Source organism: Hippopotamus amphibius, chromosome 8 (genome assembly GCF_030028045.1).
Source record: "Hippopotamus amphibius kiboko isolate mHipAmp2 chromosome 8, mHipAmp2.hap2, whole genome shotgun sequence".
NCBI lineage: Eukaryota > Metazoa > Chordata > Mammalia > Artiodactyla > Hippopotamidae > Hippopotamus > Hippopotamus amphibius.
Window position 1 is genome coordinate 56,455,358 of NC_080193.1, and position 21,148 is coordinate 56,476,505.

General features: G+C 39.0%; 1 protein-coding gene and 1 non-coding gene across 3 annotated transcripts in view; one reads left to right on the forward strand and one right to left on the reverse strand.

The window, feature by feature from the left end:
* Positions 1-2,932: 2,932 nt before the first annotated feature.
* Positions 2,933-21,148, forward strand: part of SPOPL (speckle type BTB/POZ protein like) — a 63,531-nt gene continuing 45,315 nt past the window's right edge. For both annotated transcript variants that reach the window (XM_057746307.1, XM_057746308.1), the window contains exon 1: positions 2,933-3,210. The gene's annotated coding sequence lies outside the window, so the exon portion shown is untranslated. The remainder of the gene's footprint in view (positions 3,211-21,148) is intronic.
* Positions 20,549-20,655, reverse strand: LOC130859781 (U6 spliceosomal RNA). The gene has a single exon (XR_009055322.1). It is a non-coding gene; the product is annotated as a U6 spliceosomal RNA (small nuclear RNA).

The window sequence follows — 21,148 nt, forward strand, 5'->3', positions numbered from 1 at the left end:
ATGTGGCTGGGGACATGAAAATAAGGGTGTCAATGAAGGACTTAAAAGACATAAGATCCTGTTCTCAGAGTTTTGGGCGGGTCCTGTTTTGTGGGAATGATTTTTGAGCGATAAGTACATCAAAGTTACTGGGTTTTTTTATTTTTGCTACATAAGAGTTGTAGGTATAATGCTAGTGTTTTGAAGTTTTTAGATCCTTAGAAAGTGAGTATTATATAACACAAAAATACTACAAAACTAGGAATTCATATGCAAGCTGAAAAGCCAGAGATAGAGAAAGAAATGGAGACAAGGGAAGAGAAAATTAAATTACATGTAATTTACCAGTTATTCAACAAGGGTTTTAGCGTTTTCTTCCAAATAAAAGGCCTAATATTTATAACAATGAAACATAATTAGCAAATGAGTTGTTCTTTCCTTCTCACCTAAATTCCCAAAACTAAATGTTTGGTAAGTGTCTGATCACAAGTGTTAGCTTGTAGGAAGTAAGGCCTGAGTTTGGCTCCCTTGAAGAAAACTTAAGATAGGAGGGGATAACGGTGAAAAACATGGGGAAGGCAGCTCACTAGGAGAGAAGTGTTTGGTGGACCACATTAATCAGGGGTAGGGGTATGAGAAAAATGTCCAGGGAAGCTTAGAGAGCACATCACTTAGGATTCAAGGATACCATGCTTGCTAACAAGCACACCATTTTCTGATCTCTAAACACAAGATAATAATGGATTTGTGAATTGTCTGCCACTGTATGCTTTAGATTTTGACAGTTAGAATTGGAAAACAATAGTACAAAACAGGGTGGTAGTATGGAAGGCAGTGGCAAGTTTGCTGTGCCATAAAAGGGAAGGAACTGTGATGTTTAATTTAGAAAAGGGGAATAAGATGCTGTAGTCACTAAAATATCAAAGTGGGGTGCTTGGATGGCTCTTCAGACAGAGCCTTATAGGGTTGGGTCAAGAAGATCCAAATCTGGTCCTCATCTGTGTGCATTAAGCTCAGAGAATGGCTTTTCCTGATCGTTACTGACTGCCAACCTATTATCTACAACAAGTAGAACTACCAAGTCAGACACAGCCATTGCGGAATCTGAATGGCTTCCTATAGAAAATTGACAATCAGCAGCAAAATGAGTATCATAAAGTTTCTTGGCATCTAAGGAGTTGGATGGTCATAATGGCTAATGCCTTAAGCAATGCAAACCTGATATATGACTGGAGGCACACTATGCTCCACACCAGTGATAAAGCTGTTACTTATTTCTGTTTTTAAGTCACTTACAGCAGCAATAAACTAAAACCTATTTTAATAATCTAGTTTTCCAACAGGTATCCAGTAAGTAGGAAATCAAATCAAGAAAGGACGTTCTTGGTAACATAGCATCAAGCTTTAATCCAAGTTTATCGATCACAGAGCCATCCTTTACTTTGCCAAACAATCACTTTTTGTTGTTGTTGTTTATTTTTTGTTTTTTTTGCTGTGCCCTGCGGCTTGTGGGATCTTAGTTCCCCCACCAGGGATGGAACCCCGGCCCTCTGCAGTGAAAGCATGGTGTCCTAACCACTAGACCACCAGGGAATTCGCGATCACATCCGATCACATTTTTATTAGCATTATTTACAAGCCATATTTACTCTTACTATTTGCTATTATTTTATCAGTGGATAGAGTCACCAAATATTGGAATGATATATCCTAATATTGCAAAGAGATCAAGCCTAGGGGAAGGACTATAATACCCTAACCAGCAATGTGACATGCTTGTGATGGAAATTTATTGAACCAGTCCCCTACTAGAATTCAGTCAAGTATCAAGAGTCACCAAGTACCACTCATTTCTTAACTCCCAACTGGAAATCTACTTGAAGGATTTATTGCAATTTGATTCCTTGAGCATATTTTATTTATTAGTGCCTGATAATGGTTGAAGGGCTTGACATAGCTAAAAGGCCTGGGCAAAAATTATATGTAATCCGCACTGTTTGTCACGTATCACACAGTTAACACAGACCCACAAAAAATACAGCAAATAAATATTAACTAGTCTTAGTTCATGTCTGGAGAACGTGAAATTCTGTACTAATCTTTCCTCTCCCCACAGTCCCCAACACATCAATGCTCACTTCCACTTCTGTTTTTTAACTCTTGGCCTAAGGCAACTTGGAACTCTGATGATGCTGATCTTATCTCCTTCCTGAAAGCCCGGGTGGAGCTGCTAGTATTCCAAGCACGTTTTCTGTGTGAATAAGACGGCCAGTGTAGTACAGTAGTCACCTTTCTGTGAACTCCATGAGTTCTCTTAAGACGTGCGCTCAGACATGGCTCTATTTACCAACATCCAGTCTCGGGATGCCACCTGCTCGGTGCTTCAGGAGCATCCTCAGCCGCCCCTCGGCAGACCCCTCCCCTCCTAAGCTGGACCTTTCAGGTTCATCTCCTCCAACCGCGCACTTCATTTGTCTACCCGACTACTGTCTTTATCCCTCTTTGGAGACTGCATGCTACTGTTTTGTTTTAGCAGTTCACATGGTTCTTGGCTCGCGACAGGAGCTCCGTACGAGCTGTATCGTGGCTTTCCAGCCTGGAAACCCACTCTAAGGTAACCGTGCGCAGGACCGGCAGCCGCCTCTCACCCTACGTGGATCAATCAGACCAGCTAGGGGGTGCTACCAGTGGGCTTTTTAGGAAAGGAAAGTTTTCTGCTTGGCCGAAGGAGGGGGGGGTGCGGTTCCCACCAGGCGAGGTTCGGCCCGGGATGCGGAGCCCGCCTGGCTGGGAGCCCAGCGCCCAACGCCCGGCGCAAAAGGCGGCGGCTACATTCAAACCGCAGCGGCGGATGCGGCCCGGCCCGGAAGTGCCCGGCGCGGGAGGGAGGGAGCAAGCGCCTCGCGAGTCGACGCCGCCGCGCGCACGCGCCCTCGCGGGCTAAGGGCTGGGGCTGGAGTCGCAACTCGGAAGCCGGAGCCCGGACGGGCCCGGGGCGGGGGGGGGGGCTGCGCGGGGGCGGGAGCGGCGGAGGCGGCCGCCCCTGGCGGCGGATTTGTTTATCCCGGGGAAGAAGTTTAGGAGCGGGAGATAGGGACGGAGGGCGGGCCGGCGAGGAGGGATGCGGTTCGGCGGAGGCGGCCGCCACAGGGACTCGCCGCCATCACCTCAGCCGCCTCAGCCGGAGAGGAGCCGCCGCCGGGACTGCCCGCCGCAGCCCCGCACGTCCGGGTAGGCGCCCCTCCCCCTCCGGGGTCCCGGCCGCAGCCTGGGCTGCTTGCTCCCTCCTCTTCCCCGGGACTCACCTGCTCTGGAACGCAGCGGCCTCCTCCTCGCCCAGCTGGGCTCCCCCGCCCCCGCGGTCCGGGACCCCCGGCTCCTGAGGCGTGCCTCGGCCCCTCAGCCCCACCTCCGCCCCCCGGGACCTCCGTGGCCTCGCGAGTCTCCGCTTCCCCTGGGAGTCAGGCCCCCCCACCCCCACCCCCGACCTCCCAGCTTGCGTCTGCCAGGAGCCTCCGCAAGCCTTGACCCGCTCCTTTTCCAGTCTCCCTGCTTGGTACCTGTAGACCTCCATCCACGCCCGCCCCTTCATGCCTCGTCTCTTCTTCCCACCCGGAGTACCGCCCGAGGCGAGAAACTGCCCCCCCCACCCCCACCCCCGCGTTCACGTCCATGCCTCCTTATCGCAGACGCACACACGCGAAACTCTCCCCACTAGCCCATTTTAGGGGGAATTCTCAGCTCTCCAGCCAGACCGCTCGGTACCTCCACGCCCGGGGTCATGCCCTCAACCTCCCTACTTCCAGGCACACGGTGCCCTCTCATTAGTTCTCGCTCACCAGGTACATCAAGCTAACTCTGCGGTTCAGGGTCCAAGCCCAGACTTATCCGCTTTCCAGTCCCTTCTATCCTTTCCCCTCACTCCTCCTCTTGAATCTCTACATTTGTGTACTGAATCACAGACAGGGAAGGGGATGGGGTAGGATTTTCTCTCTCAAAGCAGCAGATCCAGTAGAAATAGGATTCACCTTTTGCTTATCCCAACTTTTGGCATCTCTGAATAGTGTCATTCAGCCATACTTTTGAGGCTTCTGATGGTTTGTCTGTATTTGACTACTCCTGGGCCTAGATTGTTTCATTATAATACTCATCTTCCCAGTTTTTCCTTAGAGCTGAACCTCCTGTTTCTTGGACTAGAAACTTAAGTAATAAAAGGTTCATACCGTGGAAAATTACATCTCTCCTGCCATAATAGGAAAGGTGGAATATTTCAAATTATCATCCTATTTTTCTTGAGAGAAATGGTGCCTAGTTGTTAAGAGCTCAGACTCTGTAGCTGAACTGCCAGGATCTGAATCCCTGCCTTTACGTCTACCAGGTCTGGCCTTGGGCAAATTATTTAATCTCTCTGTGCCTCGGTTTTCTTGCAGCTGTAGAATGGGGATAGTGATGTATTTCATAAGATGGTGATGATAATTGCATAACTTAATGCAGGTAAAATACAACAGTGTCTGGTGAGAAATCAATAACTGTTCTTTATCATCATCTCTTAGCTTGACTTGGTTTGGCTATTGATAGGTTACTTTTGAGAGAGGAAGGAGGGAATGGAAAGCTGTCTTTTTGCCCTTTTTTATTTAACACCTTTTTTGATGTAGCTATGATTCATGTTTTGTTACTGTATAAATTAGTTCCTTCTGGTGCGAAAAGTACAGTTTTAGCTCCCTATTTTCAGGTAAGTAACCAGGGTACATGCAATCCCATTTTCAGGTACTTGTTTGGAAATTTTTAATTTTTATCTTTGTTTTGAGAATGACTGAAGTTGAATTATGTAGCACATTTATCATAGGAAAAATGATGATTTTAGTGATAAGAATTTTAGTACTGCAATTAAATACTCAAACTTAGTTGGGTACTTCACACCTACCTGTCCTTTATGTTGAATTGCTACTCAGGATAGAGCTTTGGCTTCATTCAGAAGACTGGTGGTTTTTTTCTTACTAACTTGTTATGTTTTATTCACATGACCATGCCTTGATGTTTCCAAAATTTTACTCTTTTAAAACCCTCACAATTTTTGTCACATTTGCTTACCTCCTGGCATTATTATTTTCTTGATACGTTTTTTTAAACAACTCACTAAAAAAAAATCCAAATAGGGACTATTAATGTTGTTATAAGTAGTAAAAGTTTGAAATCACAATTTGATGTCCTAATTACACATAAAAATGTATGCATATGGAACTGTCAAAATACAGTCGTTTGCCTGTGTATAGCTTAAAATCTTTTTTTGTGTGTCACCAGTGGAATGTTCGTTAAACTTTGGGTGATGCTGCCTTTGCTTATGCTGTTCTCTAGCCTAGAATAACCTTTGCTCTTTCCCCTGCATATCCAAATTCTATCTGTCTTTCACCTCTTACTATTTCCAACCAACATTGTTCCTGCCAACATTGGTTTCTGTTTCTTGGCTTTCCTACTGTCTGTATTCTGCATTTTTGGCTTTGAATAATACAGACTGGCCCGGTTCAAGAAAAATTACTGCCGTAGAATCATACTTTTAAAGTTTATAGAAACTTTGATGGGGTGGAATAAAGTTGACAACAAGTATCTACTCTGTGCTGAGCACTATTCCTTTATTCATTCTTTCCAAAACTATTTAATGAGCACCTTCTTCATGCCTGGCATTGGGGATACACAACAGCATCCCTTCTCAACCAGGGTTCCAGTAAATATCAAGCCCTAATGCTTTGACGTATCCAAGGTATGTAATAACTACTCTCCTGTGCACCTGAAATGGTGCTATGTCCCATCCTTGAGAGAGAGAACTGAGGAAATAGTCACTTAACTCAGTTTGTGTAGGTTTTAAGTCTTTGAGAAAAGCTCCACCAGAGCATAATAATACAGACTCTGCATTTTTTGTAATATATATGTGTGGCACTGACAGACAATAAGCAAATAAGAAGATAAAAGTATCTTATTAGTGCACTAGTAATAATAAACACAATAATTGTTAATACTTATAAAGCACTGTGCCAACCTCTGTTTCAAATGCTTTATATATATTAACTTGTTTAAACCTCTCAACAGTCCATTGAAGAAGGCTTTATTATATCTCCATTTCACAAATGAGGAAGCTGAGAATCAGATTACTTAACTTCCACCAAATCACACAGCTAAGTAAGCAGTGGAGTCAGACAATATGGTTGTAGAGTCTGTTATCTTTTGTTGTCTCTCAGACCTTCCAACCTTCCAATTTTATGTTGGTTACTTTAGACAAGATTCTTCACCTTTCTGAAAAATCTTTTTTTTTAAATCTCAATGGTGAGATTTCCCTGTCTTTTTAGGTTGTTTAGGGAAATAAAGAAGATTTAACTTTGTAAAGCACCTGGTATACAGATTTTTTTAAATTAATTAATTTACCAGCCGCAATGGGTCTTCGTCGCTACTCCCAGGGTTTTCTCTACTACCGAAAGCGGGGGCTACTCTTCGTTGCGGTGCACAGGTGTGCAGGCTTCTCATTGCGGTGGCTTCTCGTTGCAGAGCACAGGCTCTAGGAGAGTGGGCTTCAGTAGTTGTGGCACTTGGGCTCAGTAGTTGTGGCTCGCAGGCTTAGTTGCTCCCCAGCACGTGGAATCTTCCTGGACCAGAGATCAAACCTGTGTCCTCTGCATTGACAGGCAGGTTCTAAACCACTGTGCCACCAGGGAAGTCCCTGGTATACAGATTTATCCAAAGTCTTATATATGACTAGATATATAAGGCATTTGCATTTCGGTGATCCTGCTCACCATTTTGTTTCCTGACTTAGATTTATTCAGTTAGCAAAAGTTTATTGAACATCTGATCTGTACCAGGCACTTGATAGGCTCTGGTGGCACATGTTATGGGAAGAGTATACTTGTATTCATGGTGGCAAAAGTCTGTTGTGGAATAAACTAAGCAAATAATTACAGAAATAATAATTACACTTAGGATAGCTGCCACAAAGGAAATTTATTGTAAATAATGAAAGCTCACTAGTGTATCAGAGAATGTTTGTCTGAAGAAATGACTTTCAGGCCGAAGTCTGAAGGATGAACTGGAGTTACCCAGGTGATCCTGGCGATTTCAGCTTTCTAGAACTAAAAAGTCCTGTAGAGGCTGAACTTTAGCATGTGAGGCAGGGTGATATGAAATGAGACTGGAGCAGATCACAGTGGTCAGTCATTGCTAAGCATTTTGTAATTAATCCTAAGAGCAGTGGGAAGCCACTGGAGAATGTTAAACAGCTGAGTAAGTTACTTAAATCTTTGCTTTGAAAACATCACTTGGCTGCTTTATGGAGGACAGATTGGAGAGAGGCAAGTGTAAAGGCAGGGAGACCAGTTAGGCCAGGGCTTGTGAAACTTATCTGTGGTGAAGGACCTGTTTTGTTTTGTTTTACTTTCTAGTTTGTGCTGGTACTTTAGTAATATATAATAAAATGGATGTTGTGACAGTGTCTGTCAAGTTGCTATAAAAATTTCTAAATGCTGTCTCTCAGTTTCTGTACTTACCTTGTCTCACACCAATAGTAATGGTTCATGGATCAGTATTGGTCCACAGATCACACTTTGGGTAGAATTGAATTCAGCTGTTATGGTAATCTAAGCAAGAGGTGATGGGATCTCAGTCCAGACTAGCAGTGAAAGAGATAAAGTGGCTGGATTTGACAAATAATTGGGAAGTGGCGTTAATAGGATTTGGCAGTGGGTTTGATTTGGGGGTCTAGGGAGAGGAGAAGGCTAGTTTCCAGGGTTAGTGGTTCTTGTGTACTTAACATAGGGGAATACTAGAGGAGGAGGAGTTTTTTGTTAGTTTCTGGAAATGGGTAATATTGATCATAATTCAGTTGGGAATTATCAGTATATAACTAATAAAGGATGTCTTAGTGTAGAAGGTGGGGGATGAGATTGCCTAAGGAGAGTGTATAGAGAGAAGATAAAGGGACATGGTCCCCTGTGACTCTTCAACATTTAACATTGAGAAAAAGAAATGGAGCGAAGGAGACTGAGAAGGTATAGCCAGAAGTTGGAGGAAATTTTCCTTAGTATCACTGAAGCCAAAGCAATAGACTGAAAAAGGAGGGCATGGCTAACCTACTATGTTGATTGAAGCTGGGAAATCAATTAAGTTGGGAACTAAAGAGTACACATTGTATTTAGTGACAGGGAGAAAATTTTATATGTATCTGTCATCAGTCCATCTGTAAACTATTTGACGATGAATTTTGTTTTAATCTGCCAAAGCAACAATTCTAAATTTAGGGTAAAATTTTGTGTATAACATGAACCATTTCTTCCTTCCTGATCTCAGACCCATGTTTATCTATTTATCTCTTTATCACCATCTGGGTGTTCTGTAAGCATCTCAGACCTACAACTTATTCATTCAGAACATATTCAAATAGAATATGTTTTTTAAGTACCATTTATCAGGCATTACCTATAAGACTTTTAGGAATGCAATTAGACCTCAGAGTCTAGGGGCAGTGGACAATTAAATATTTTTTAGTGTGATTGGTGCTGTCATAGCAGTTTATTCAGGTTGCCTTGTAAGCACAGAGAAGGGGCCTTAGGGAAGACGTCTAAGGAAAGTAGAGTGTTGGGCAGAGTGTTTCCGAAGGAAAGATGGAAAGGGCAATGCAGTGGTAGAGGAGTTTAATTTAAAAACATGCAAAAAAAGGCAAGGGATTGTGGCTGTAATGTACAGGTGGTAGGTTAGAGAGGTTGGCCATTCCATTTAAAAGTTTTTCTCTTGAACTTGTACCTCTTTCTGCTTGCTGTTTTGATTAATATCATCACTACCCATTTAGTCACCAAACATGGAGACATCTTCCGACTATCTTTAAGATTTAAAGATTTTCTTTGTATTGTCCAAGATAGTTAGCTTCATATTTCATATATTACACTTATACTTACAAAATCATTATATTTTGGTTATATTTGAATTATTTAGTTTTTTGGATAGGAGAAATTTTATACATACAACTTTTTCTCAAATATAGGGAGTTAAAATGAAGGCCTTGGTAAGGATTGCTGAGAGTTTACTACTAAATATCAGGTATCTGGTCAGTGATGGTGCTTTTGGGCTCAGTGGAATAATAACAGTCCCCAATACCTTAAGTGGTCTTTTAGATATTGTCTAAATGTCCCTAGACTGAAGTCTTACATCATAGTAGAACACAGTTCATCTTCAGGGATTACTTTATGAAGAATGCTGTAGTTGGCAAAACCTTAATTGACAAGAAAATAGTGTATTAGAAGGGAAAATGATGTAAAATGTATTTTTAAAACAGTAAATAAATGTTCTAGAAGACATCTGCTTTAAAATAACAGGAGGATAGGCTCTGTCAAACTTTTGCTTCTGAAATGCCTTCTTGGGTTTTTGTAGAAACATCGTATTATTCTGATCTGCTAAGGCAGCCTTGCCTTACTTTTTTTTTTTAATATTTATTTATTTATTTATATGGCTGCGCTGGGTCTTAGTTGCAGTGTGCAGGATCTTTGTTGCCATGTGTGGGATCTTTAGTGGCGACATGGGGGATCTAGTTCCCTGACCAGGGATTGAACCCAGGCCTCCTCCTACATTGAGAGTACGGAGTCTTAGCCACTGGGCCACCACGAAAGCCCTTCCTTACATTTTATATTAAGAAAGTTGTAACTTAAAAATTTTGCTTTTATTAATTCCTACTGTCTTTTGTTCTTGTCTTCTCTCTAATTTTTAGTTTTTTAAATCTTGATAAATTCTTGTATGACAACTATATATTTTTCCTATGTTGTGGTTATGACGGGTCCATTATTCCAGGCCTTTTATTTATGTACATAACTAGAACTGTTCTGATATTCTTCAGACTTGCCTACATATAAAGGAGGACAGGATAATTATTAGCATTAAATTCTGAATTATGTAACTGAAACAACTGTACATACATAAAAAATAGCAGATTTTTAAAAATTTGATCTACAAATATAAAATAGTGTTACCTCAAATTCTGGTTGGGATAGATTGTTTATTCACTTGAAGCAAAAGTAATATAGGAATAAAAATAATTAGGAATAACAAATACAAAAAAAGTTTTCACTCTGATATTAGGTAATACAAGATACACTACAAAGGTTGTAGTGTAACTGAAAAGTTGTGTGAGGCTTTTAAAATATTACTTGATATTTGTTGACAAAGAGGATACCATTGTTTCCTGTCTGGGTATGTTTTCTGAAGCAAATTTCACAGTTTTTCCTCTTGAAAATGCATTTTAATCCTCTCCCTCCTGCCCCATCAAAATTAAATTGTGATTTTTAAGGTAAAGCATGTAGTTGGCTCAAGGTGGTTTTTTTTTTTTTTTTTTAATTGTAATTTGGATGCAGTTTTTGGTGGTTTAGTAGGAAATTGTCCTCAAAGGTGTTTTCATCCAGTAAGACAAAAGCAAACCAAAAAAAAAAAAGGAATATTAATTCATCCTGAAATTATCAAGGCAAGTATTGGCACTGGAATATTTAAATAAATTGAGTTTTATTTAACTAAATTTTTTTTTGATGGTCACTCTTAGGATCAGTTTAAACCTTTGTTAGGCAGTTATTCAACATCATGGTTAAGTTTAACATGTGCAGTTTTGTTAGAAAAGTTCAAGTAGGGCATGGGCACACACCAAGCATATTTGGTCATTTCTGATTGCATTCAAAGTGTATTTTTTAAAAGTGAAGATACTTTTTCATGTGAGCATTTTATCAGTGGCATTTGAGAACTGGCTTGAATCAAGTGGTGCTTGGGCGGTATCTTGATTTATGCTTTACTGTTGATAATTTTTATTTTCTCAGGTGTCTCATTTTCACTGCCTGCCTTTCCCCACCCAAAGTCCTTTATTTCTTCATCAAATTGTATAATGAAACCATTAATTTTTCCCTATCAGAATACAACCAGGTTTAGTTGAACATGGGCCTGCGAAACTGACAACTTACTACAGTGTAAAGATGGAATTATATGGAATTTCCTCATAGATCATTTTGGTTTAAAGGGAAGAAATACCCTTTTTTTTTACAGTACTTGTACCAGACTTGTCAACTACTTTAAATATTTTATCTCATTTACTTCTTGTCACTAAACCAGGGGAGTCATACCATAAGTTTTTGAGTTGTACTTGCCAGCAATTACCAGCTGCACCATTATTTTATGTACTCCAAAGAGAGAGCACTGTCAGCTACAATTGTAAAATGCCATCAATTTCAGACATGTTAAAATATGAGAAAAGAGAGTGTCTTAGAATTTATGAAATGTTCCATTAGTGCTGCTTCATTTTGTGGTTATCACCCACAGTCTTCAAAATAACATCAAATGAAGTCAGGATGAATTTAGTTTTGCTTTACTTCAGAGCTAGGCAGCATAGCATAGAGTTTAGAAGAGTGCATCCAGTCTGCTTTTTAATAGCTGTGTGACTTTAGATACATTACTTAGCATCTCTGCCTCAGTGTTCTCATCTATAAAATAGAAAGGCTAACAGTACCTACCTTGTAAGAGTTGTTATAAGAACCAAATGAATTATAGTTACACTTAGAATAGTGCTTTCCACACAAGTTGCTTTGTGTAAAATATTGGTTAATTAAAAACAGTGATGCTATTTCTGATCTAAGATGTATAAGCAGATGATGTGCTTAAAGGGAAGAGAAAGGGGGCTTTATCCAATGGTTCATTGGTATTTTGCACACACAGTGGAGATTATTTTTTTTAATTTGTCTTTTAAGTCTAATGTAAGGTTGCAGTCTTGACGATTTTGATATCAAGTCATAAAAATAATACCACTGTATAAAGGTTCAGCTGAAATCTGCTTTCCTTTCATTTCTGTTATGACATATTTAGTCAGAATATTGATGTGCCATGATGGATGTCTTAAAAATAACCTGTTATATACTTATGATTCCTGTCAACTTCATAAGGAATTCATTCAGAAATATTTTTAAAGGGTTTCAAAATTAAAGAACCATGTTTAAATTTTAGTTACAATATCTGACTTCTGCTTTGTGGAGGAAAAGTAATACTGAGGCAGTTTTTATTTATTTTAATGGTTTTAATATGTACATGATTTTGTTGCTTCATTTGATATTTAAAACCTTGTCATTTACCCTCATAGAAAGATAAGAGCTTCCTTTGAACTTCTTGATATTTCCTCTTTTCCCACTTTTGCATTGTTTTTATTTTATTCTTTTTGTTTTGAGTTCACATCATTCATTTACTCCATAAATTGACCAGTTGTTAAATGCTGGGTTCTTTGTTTACCGTGATGAATTGGAAATAGTCCTTAAGACTCACTATTTAGGATTTATTAATACTGTTTAGTTTTTGAGTACTGTTTAGTTTTTGAGTACTTAGGCACAGTGCTGAAGACTTGGTATATCTGCTTTTAGATTCAGTCCTCATAACCACCCTGCTAGGGTAGGTCATTACTTTTCAAATGTTCCCACTAAATAAATGGCAGAGAAGAGTGAACTCTTGGTAGATGGAAGGGTGGTGAAGATCTGAGTGTGGTCAAGGTAATGTGGAGAGGGAGAGCTTTGGTGTTAAAATTCTTTTCAAATTAGTTTTCTCTCCTAAAAAAGGATTTAACTCTTGCATTCTGTTACCCTAATATAGCCTTCTTTATTTTAATATAAAAATGTATTAAATTAGCATGAGGGAAGGTTTTAAAAAGTGTTCTGTCCCAGTTTTAGGGTGGAGGGAACATGGCACTGGGAATAGGATTGTATTATAAACATTTAGACATCAAGATTGCTTATTTATTTATTAAATACTTATTTGCTTTTTTTATTTTAGGTAAACTTTTATTGGAGTATAACATACATTCAGAGACATACACGATATATATGATCTTCTAACATCATACGGCATCAACACCCTTGTGTGTGGCTTCTTACATCAGTTTTTATGTGATCCATCCATGTAGTGTATAGTGGTAGCTTCCTCATTCTCATTCTGTTGTATTCCATCCCATTGTATGACTGTGTGTATGTACCGGAATTTATCCATTCTACTGTTGCAGAACATCTAGGTTGTTTCCAGTTTTGAGTCACAATGAATAGTGCCCCTATAGAATATTCTTGTATCAATACATATCTTTTGCTGCACATGTGCACATATTGCTGTAGTAGAATTTTTTTGGAACATGTGTGCTTTTGTTCAGTTTTAGTATATATTACCCAGTGTTTTCCAAAGTGTCTTTTTTTTTAATAAATTTATTTATTTATTTATTTAATTTATTGGCTGCGTTGGGTTCTCATTGCTGCACACAGGCTTTCTCTAGTTGATGCGAGCAGGGACTACTCTTCATTGTGGTGCACAGACTCCTCATTGTAGTGGCTTCTCTTGTTGCAGAGCACAGGCTCTAGGCGCGTGGGCTTCAATAGTTGTGATACATGGGCTCAATAGTTGTGGCTTATGGGCTCTAGAGCGCAGGCTCAATAGTTGTGGCGCACGGGCTTAGTTGCTCCACAGCATGTGGAATCCTCCCAGAGCAGGGCTCGAATCCGGGTCCCCTGCATTGGCAGGCGGATTCTTAACCACCACTGTGCCACCTAGGAAGTCCCAAAGTGTCATTTCAGTAGTGAATGAGAGTTCTATTTGTCCCATATACGCTGCAGCATTTGCTTGATATTGTTTCATTTATTTAGCTCTTCCAGTGGGTGGAAAGTGGTATGGCTAGTTTTTCAAAATATATGTGATTCCTTTCTTCGCTCATACCCACATACCCCTCCCATGTGCACACCAAGGGAAAATGGAATAGAGACGTGTATTTTCATAAAACCCATCAAATGATTCTGGTTGCCTTGTCAGTTGATAAGATGCAGAATGTAAAACAAATGTAAGTATAATTTAAGGAAAATGAGACTGTTGTGAAATTTACAGCTTCACTGTATAGTTTACTGACTTTCTGACAAGTGGTGCATTTCTGCCTAACTATTGCTAAACATAGGAAAGGTTTTAAGATTTTGCAAGCTTGTGAAAACTTCGTAGGCCCTTTTATTGAGCGAGTCTGCCACATTGCCCTAAAGCTTTACTTACACAATGCTGGGTTGCACTTGCTCTAACTTGACTGTCTACCCAGATTGTAGGTTGTGTTCATTCATTATTTTGTGAGGTTTTGCTACCCCTTAAGTAAGGGAAGTGCCGTCTACACAGCAGTTTACTCGATTTTCAGAACTTAAAAGTTGAGCAAATTTTACCAAATGCCCACAGCATGTTATGTGTTGTTTTAGACTTAATTTCTTGTTATTTATGGAGTTTTTCTTGTGTCACAGAAGGCAGTGTTGCTACTATGTTTTGTTTTGTTTTGTTTTTTAATTATCGAATTGTGTAGTGAATACCAAGGATGTGACAAATATTTTTGCCTGTGTATCTTTTTCAGGGTTAGGATTGTGGTTAGTCTCTTCTCATTCCCCAGTGAATATAGATCATGCTAGAATCATATGTAGGGAGGCACCATTCCCATACCTTTTGAGAATCATAATTAGTTGTTGATTTCTTCTGTTAAGTCACACATAGACACTCATAACTGCAGATAAGCTCATACTTTTTCCTTTTTAACATTGTCTTATGCCTTTATAGAGCTAATATTTTAATATCTGACTTTATTTCTTACTGCTACAAAGTACTGTTTCTGGATAGTTACAAGCTGTTTGAGAAATACTTGTGCCCTACATATTCATAAGTGGTTACTGATCATTGCTAGTCATAAGAATCTTGGAATTATTCACTTATCATCAGAAGAGCTGAGATGGTATTCATGTACTTAAAGTGTTCTCTTGAGGTATAAGAACAACTCAGTTTATTTTGCAAAGCATTTCCTTGAGAGGCAGGGCTGGTAGAGCAATAGCTTCCTTTTATGTAGTCTAATTTGACCACGTATTACATCATTTCAGAAAAGATTGGATTAAAATCCAGGGTCTCCTAATGCATTGCTCTTCATGGGTCATTTTGCTTCATTTCTTTCTCTTTCAACTTTTCTCTTTCTTTCCTTTTTTTCCTCTTTTCTTTTTTCCCTATATGAAATGTTTTTCTTTAAGAAAATGTGTTTCTTTAAGGAGGATTAAGCCATTTTAATGGTTATAGACCTGCAGGGTGTAATGATATGGACGTATAGATCCCTACTACTCTTTCTTCTAAGGCATACTGTTTTGCCCATTTCTTTCCTCCAGGTTATATAATCTAGAGCTCCCCAAAGTGGTAGGTCCTCTTATCTTTTTTAAGGATGGTGGTTTTTCTTGCTTTTGTCTAAGATAGTACTAGTTTATGTCTTTTCTCCCAGCATCTTGTCCAATTTAACATTTGTAATGACTATTTAATTTTGTTTGTTTTTGTTTTTTATCTTTTTTTATTAGTTATCTGATTTATATATATTAGCATATATATGTCAACCCAATCTCCCAGTTCATGCCCCCCACGCCTCTTTCCCCCCTTGGTTTGTTCTCTACATCTGTGTCTCTATTTCTGCCTTGCAAACCAGGTCATCTCTACCGTTTTTCTATATTCCGCATATATGCATTAATATATGATGTTTGTTTTCTTCTTTCTGACTCACTTCACTCTGTATGACAGTCTCTAGGTCCATCCACATCTCTACAAATGACCCAATTTCATTCCTTTTTATGGCTGAGTAGTATTCCATTGTATATATGTACCACATCTTCTTTATCCATTCATCTACGTAATGACTTTAATTTTTTTTAAATACATCTTTATTGGAGTATAATTACTTTACGATGTTATGTTAGTTTCTTCTCTACAACAAAGTAAATCAGCTATATGTATACATTTATCCCCATATCCTCTCCCTCTTGAGCCTCCCTCCCACCATCCCTATCCCACCCCTCTAGGTTGTCACAAAGCACCAGAGCTGATCTCCCTGTGCTATGCAGCAGCATCCCACTAGCTGTTTTACACTTTGTAGTGTATATACCATATCTTTATCCATTCATCTGTTGATGGACACTTCAGTAGCTTCCATATTTAATGACTTTAATTATTTAATGAAATACTATTATTAATAGTTGCAAAATAAGGCTTAGAGAGTTTGGTAGAATTTATTTCCAGCTGCTGCCATGGTCTAGTCTGGTGATAGGTGGGAGACATGTAATAATGAGTTCTGCCTTTAACAGGATGCAAAATCTGAAAGGAAGGTTTTAAGTACACTACTCTCTTTCCCTAACCCTTCTCAGATATAATGTAACCAGTGACAGTATCAAGGTGGGTATCTCCATGATTGGGAGTGGGCTGGGACATAAATAATTAGGGGTAACGAACTACTCTTGGTCTCAGGTGATATTAAGAGATTTGATGTCTCTGCCTTCATTGACTGCTTTGGGTACCAGCCTGTTGTTCCATGTTCATGCAGCTTGGAAGATTCATGAAGTCACAAGGGTAGCAGTAAGTGGTGTCAGTGGGAAGTTGTAGGTTATGTAAGCTGAAATAGTGGTTGAGCAGTCCTGCCATAGAATGAGTAAGCAACACTGTTTAGTAAAGCTTGTGTGATGATGGAAATGTTCTATGATGCCCACTTTTCATTATGGTAGCCATTGGCAACTTGTGTCTGTTGAGCACTGAAAATGAGTCTAGTATAACTGAGCTGAATTTCTAGCTTATCATTTAGTAAGACTTTTATTTTGCAACAAATCCTTTTGAAATCAATTAATTAAAAACAGAAGTATGTATTTCATGAAAGCATACACTTCAGAAGCTGCTATTCTGCTTTTTTAAAAGATTTTTTACACCATTGCTCAGCAACCCAAATAAGAGAGAGTATAGTGGGTGGTTAGATTGATACAGAATGGAGGGTTTACAGAATTGTGATAAAAGAACAAAGGAGTGAAATGTTAAGCATGCTTGCTAGAGGGATTTTTTTTTTTTAATGTAAGTGAATTATCACTATTATTATTTTTTTATAGATTTATTTATTTTATTGGCTGTGTTGGGTCTTCATTGCTGCACATGGGCTTTCTCTCGTTGCGGCGAGCAGAGGCTTTGTTTTGGTGCAACTCTTTGTTGTGGTGCGTGGGCTTCTCATTGCGGTGGTCTTCCTTGTTGCAGAGCATGGGCTCTAGGCACGTGGGCTTCAGTAGTTGCAGCACATGGGCTCAACACTTGTGGCTCACAGACTCTAGAGTGCAGGCTCAATAGTTGTGGTGCACAGGCTTAGTTGCTTCGCAGCATGTGGGATCTTCCTGGGGCAGGGCTCGAACCCATGTCCCCTACATTGGCAGGTGGATTCTTACCCACTGCGCCACCTAGGAAGTCCTGCTATAGAGTTTTTGAAGTGATGCATTGTGGGTTTTGAGTTTGATAAGGAAGGAAGTAAAACCATAAGGGGGTAATGACTTAAGAAGAATGGGAAGGACTCAGTGAAGTGTTAATAAGAGCTATTGGGGGATTAAATTGATAGAGTAGGAATAAGTTCTGTTATTAAAATAATATATTCACATTTATTTTCAAAGTTGGTCAAGCTATCCTAGGTAGTAAGTTCCAAGTCAGAATCTCTAAAAAAGATTGCTAAAATTTTAAGTAGGTGAGATCATTCAAGAAGGTAAAAGAACTTTGTTGCTGGTAGGCCAGAAGTCCACTGAAGTGCAGTCATCCAGGGTGGTGGCAGGAACAGTGAGGAAGACAATGGAGACTGGAAGAGAGGTTAGTAGTTGATAGCAAGAGAGAAGAGTGTAAGAGAATTTTGTAACAATGGACTCATGCAATTGCCATACAGTTTTGTTAGGTTGGAAAAGTAGTCTGGGAGCAACAGTGGTGAGTCAGAAGAACTCTTTCACTGCTTCCAACTCCTTTTTCTGTTGCGCTGGCCATAAAGTTCATTTGGTTTTTTTTTCTTAAGATGACTCTAGTAGCGTTTAGTTGTCTTTAACTTCATTTGAGACAATTTTGTTAGATTGTATTGTTACAGCTGTCATATCAGTATGTATTTTTTTAAAAAACTTATAAAAATTTGGTGAATTTTTGTGTAGCCATTTTTAATATTGAAGATGGAAGAAAAAAGCAACATTTTTGGCATTATGCTTCATTATTTCAAAAAGGGTAAAAATGCAACTGGAACACAAAAAAAGATTTGTGCAGTATATGGAGAAGGTGCTGTGACTGATCGAACATGTCGTGAGTGGTTCGCGAAGTTTTGTGCTGAAGATTTTTCACTGGTCAATGCTCCAGGTCGGGTATACCGGTTGAAGTTGATAGCGATCAAATTGAGACATTAATTGAGAACAATCAGTGTTATAACACGCAGAAGATAGCCGACATACTCAAAATACCCAAATCAAATGTTGAAAATCATTTGCAGCAGCTTGGTTATGTTGATCGCTTTGATGTTTGGGTTCCACAGAAGTTAAGCGAAAAAAACCTGCTTGACCATATTTCAACATGCGATTCTCTACTTAACATTCTCTGCTTAACATAATGAAAACATTCCATTTGTAAAACAAATCATGACGGGCAACGAGAAGTGAATACTGTACAATAATATGGAACGGAAGAGATTGTGAGGCAAGTGAAATGAACCACCACCAACCACACCAAAGGCCAGTCTTCATCCAAAGAAGGTGATGTTGTGTATATGGTGGGATCAGAAGGGAGTCCTCTATTAAGAGCTCCTTCCAGAAAACCAAATGATTAATTCCAAAAAGTACTGCTCCCAGTTAGACCAACAGAAAGCAGCACTCAGATGAAAAGCATCCAGAGTTAGTTAACAGAAAACACATATTCTTCCATCAGAATAACACAAGACCACATGTTTCTTTGATGACCAGGCAAAAACTGTTACAGCTTGGCTGGGAAGTTCTGATTCATCCACCGTATTCACCAGACATTGCACCTTCAGATTTCCATTTATTTCGGTCTTCACAAAATCCTCTCAATGGAAAAAAATTCAATTCCCTGGAAGACTGCAAAAGGCACCTGAAACAGTTCTTTACTCAAAAAGACAAAAAAATTTTGGAAAGATGGAATTATGAAGTTGCCTGAAAAACAGCAGAAGGTAGTGGAACAAAAGGGTGAATACGTTGTTCAAAGTTCTTGATGAAACTGAAAAATGTGTCTTTTATTTTTACTTAAAAACCAAAGGAACTTTCTGGCTAACCCAATAGATCCTTCACAGGAGTAAGAAAAGAATATGATTTTAGCAGTTCTACTTGAGTTAGGTATTTGCCTCTCTGACCTTATCTTTGTTTCTCTAGTATGTGATCAATTTAGATTCTTAATAAATGTTTGCTTAGTAAATGCTAGATGAGTGTGAAATTGTTCTAGTGTCCTGGAATTCTAGAACCAAGAACATTGCTTAGACCCTTTAAAAAAAATAAAGTGATTTGAAAACTAGTGAAAGGAACTGTTTTTGCCTTGCTGTATGGCTTGCGGGATCTTAGTTCTCCAACCAGGGATTGCGACTAGGGATCAAACCTGGGCCCTCAGCAGTTAAAGCACAGAGTCTTAGCCACTGGACCCCACCCCCACCCCTGCCAGGAATTCTCACATCTTTGTAATTAAATGAGAAATTTGAAGGCAAAGACTCTTATGATTTTGTTTAAAAAAAATATGGAGGCAAAAGCTTTAATCAAATATTTACTCATATTTTCCTAAAATAAAAGAGATGAGGGGAAGAGTAGGAGAAGGGAGAGGGAGAGAATATAGCTTTTATTTTGGAGGAATGTTTTAGGACTCAGGTAAATCTGAAAAATGCCTAGGGTTAATGTAAGTGGATTCAGAATTGGCAACTAACTGTGCAGAAACTACTTTAAGTACTTTACAGACCTTATCTCCTTTAATACTATATTCTTTCTCAGAAACTATTCCGTTTCTGAAGATGAGAAAGCTAAGGGCCAAAAAGGGAAAGTAACTTGTTCAAGGGTTATAAAACCTGGAAGAAAGTTTATTTTTAATTTATGTTTTTTCATATGCACATCTTATGTGTACATTTCAGTGAGTTTTGACAGATATGTTCACCTATGTAATGACAACCTAGTCAAGTATAGATCATTTCCAGTACTCCAGAAAGTTCTCTTGAAGGTTACATGATTCCTAAGAGACACTTTGGACGTCAGTCTATCTTTTTACAACTACACCTCCACATTGCTTACATTAAAAGGGAGATGGAAGCTGTTAGAGGTAAGCAGTGTAAGAGCAGCAGCATTCACAGCTCATGTAATAGCTGATGGAGAGCCAAGTGATAAAGGTTGAAAAAGTAGAAACAAAACCTCAAAAACACATTTAGGCAATTTAACTCTGTTCTTCATAGTTCATGAGATTATTACTGTTTTGTAAACTAGTTCTATTTTTTAGTTTCATATTAATACTCATACACATTAAAAGAATTTATTGAGTGCTTTCTATGTACCAGAAACTATACTAGATGCCTTCTGTACATTCCCATTCAAAACATCAATCAGTTGAGGTAATTACCATTTATGATTCCCATTTTACAAACAAATTGAAGCCCAGAGAGCCTACACAGCTTCAGGGTCTGCATCTAAGTCTAAAATCAGAAACCAGATTCTTTTTTCGTTTTTTTTTTTTTTTTTCCTTAAAAAATATGGAACGCGTCACGAATTTGCGTGTCATCCTTGCTCAGGGGCCATGCTAATCTTCTCTGTATCGTTCCAATTTTAGTATATGTGCTGCCGAAGCGAGCACAGAAACCAGATTCTTAACCTTGATGGTGTTCCGTGGATCATTCTGTAATACTAAATTATATCTGGTACTTTGTTTTTTAAGAGGCAATAAATTATGTACCATCTAATATGTAATATCTTTCCAGTAGTTGACTTCAAATCTAGTCAGTATGTCTTTGCTTAGTATCTGCCATCATATACACTAGGCAGTGGTTACATAAAGGTGAAAATATAATCTCAAGGAGTTCAGCATATTTGATTAATTGAAAAAAAAAACATAATATTTTCAATTAAAAATCCTGGATTCAGGGACTTCCCTTGTGGTCCTGTGGTTAAGACTCCCGAGCTTCCAATTTAGGGGGCCCGGGTTCAATCCCTGGTTGGGGTGCTAAGATCCCAAATGCTGTGGGGTGCAGCCAAAAAGTTTAAAAATAGATAAATCCTGGATTCCGTTTCTGAGTTATTTTTTGTCTTTTTGTTTTGTCTTTAAAACTATGACCTTAGGGCTTCCTAGG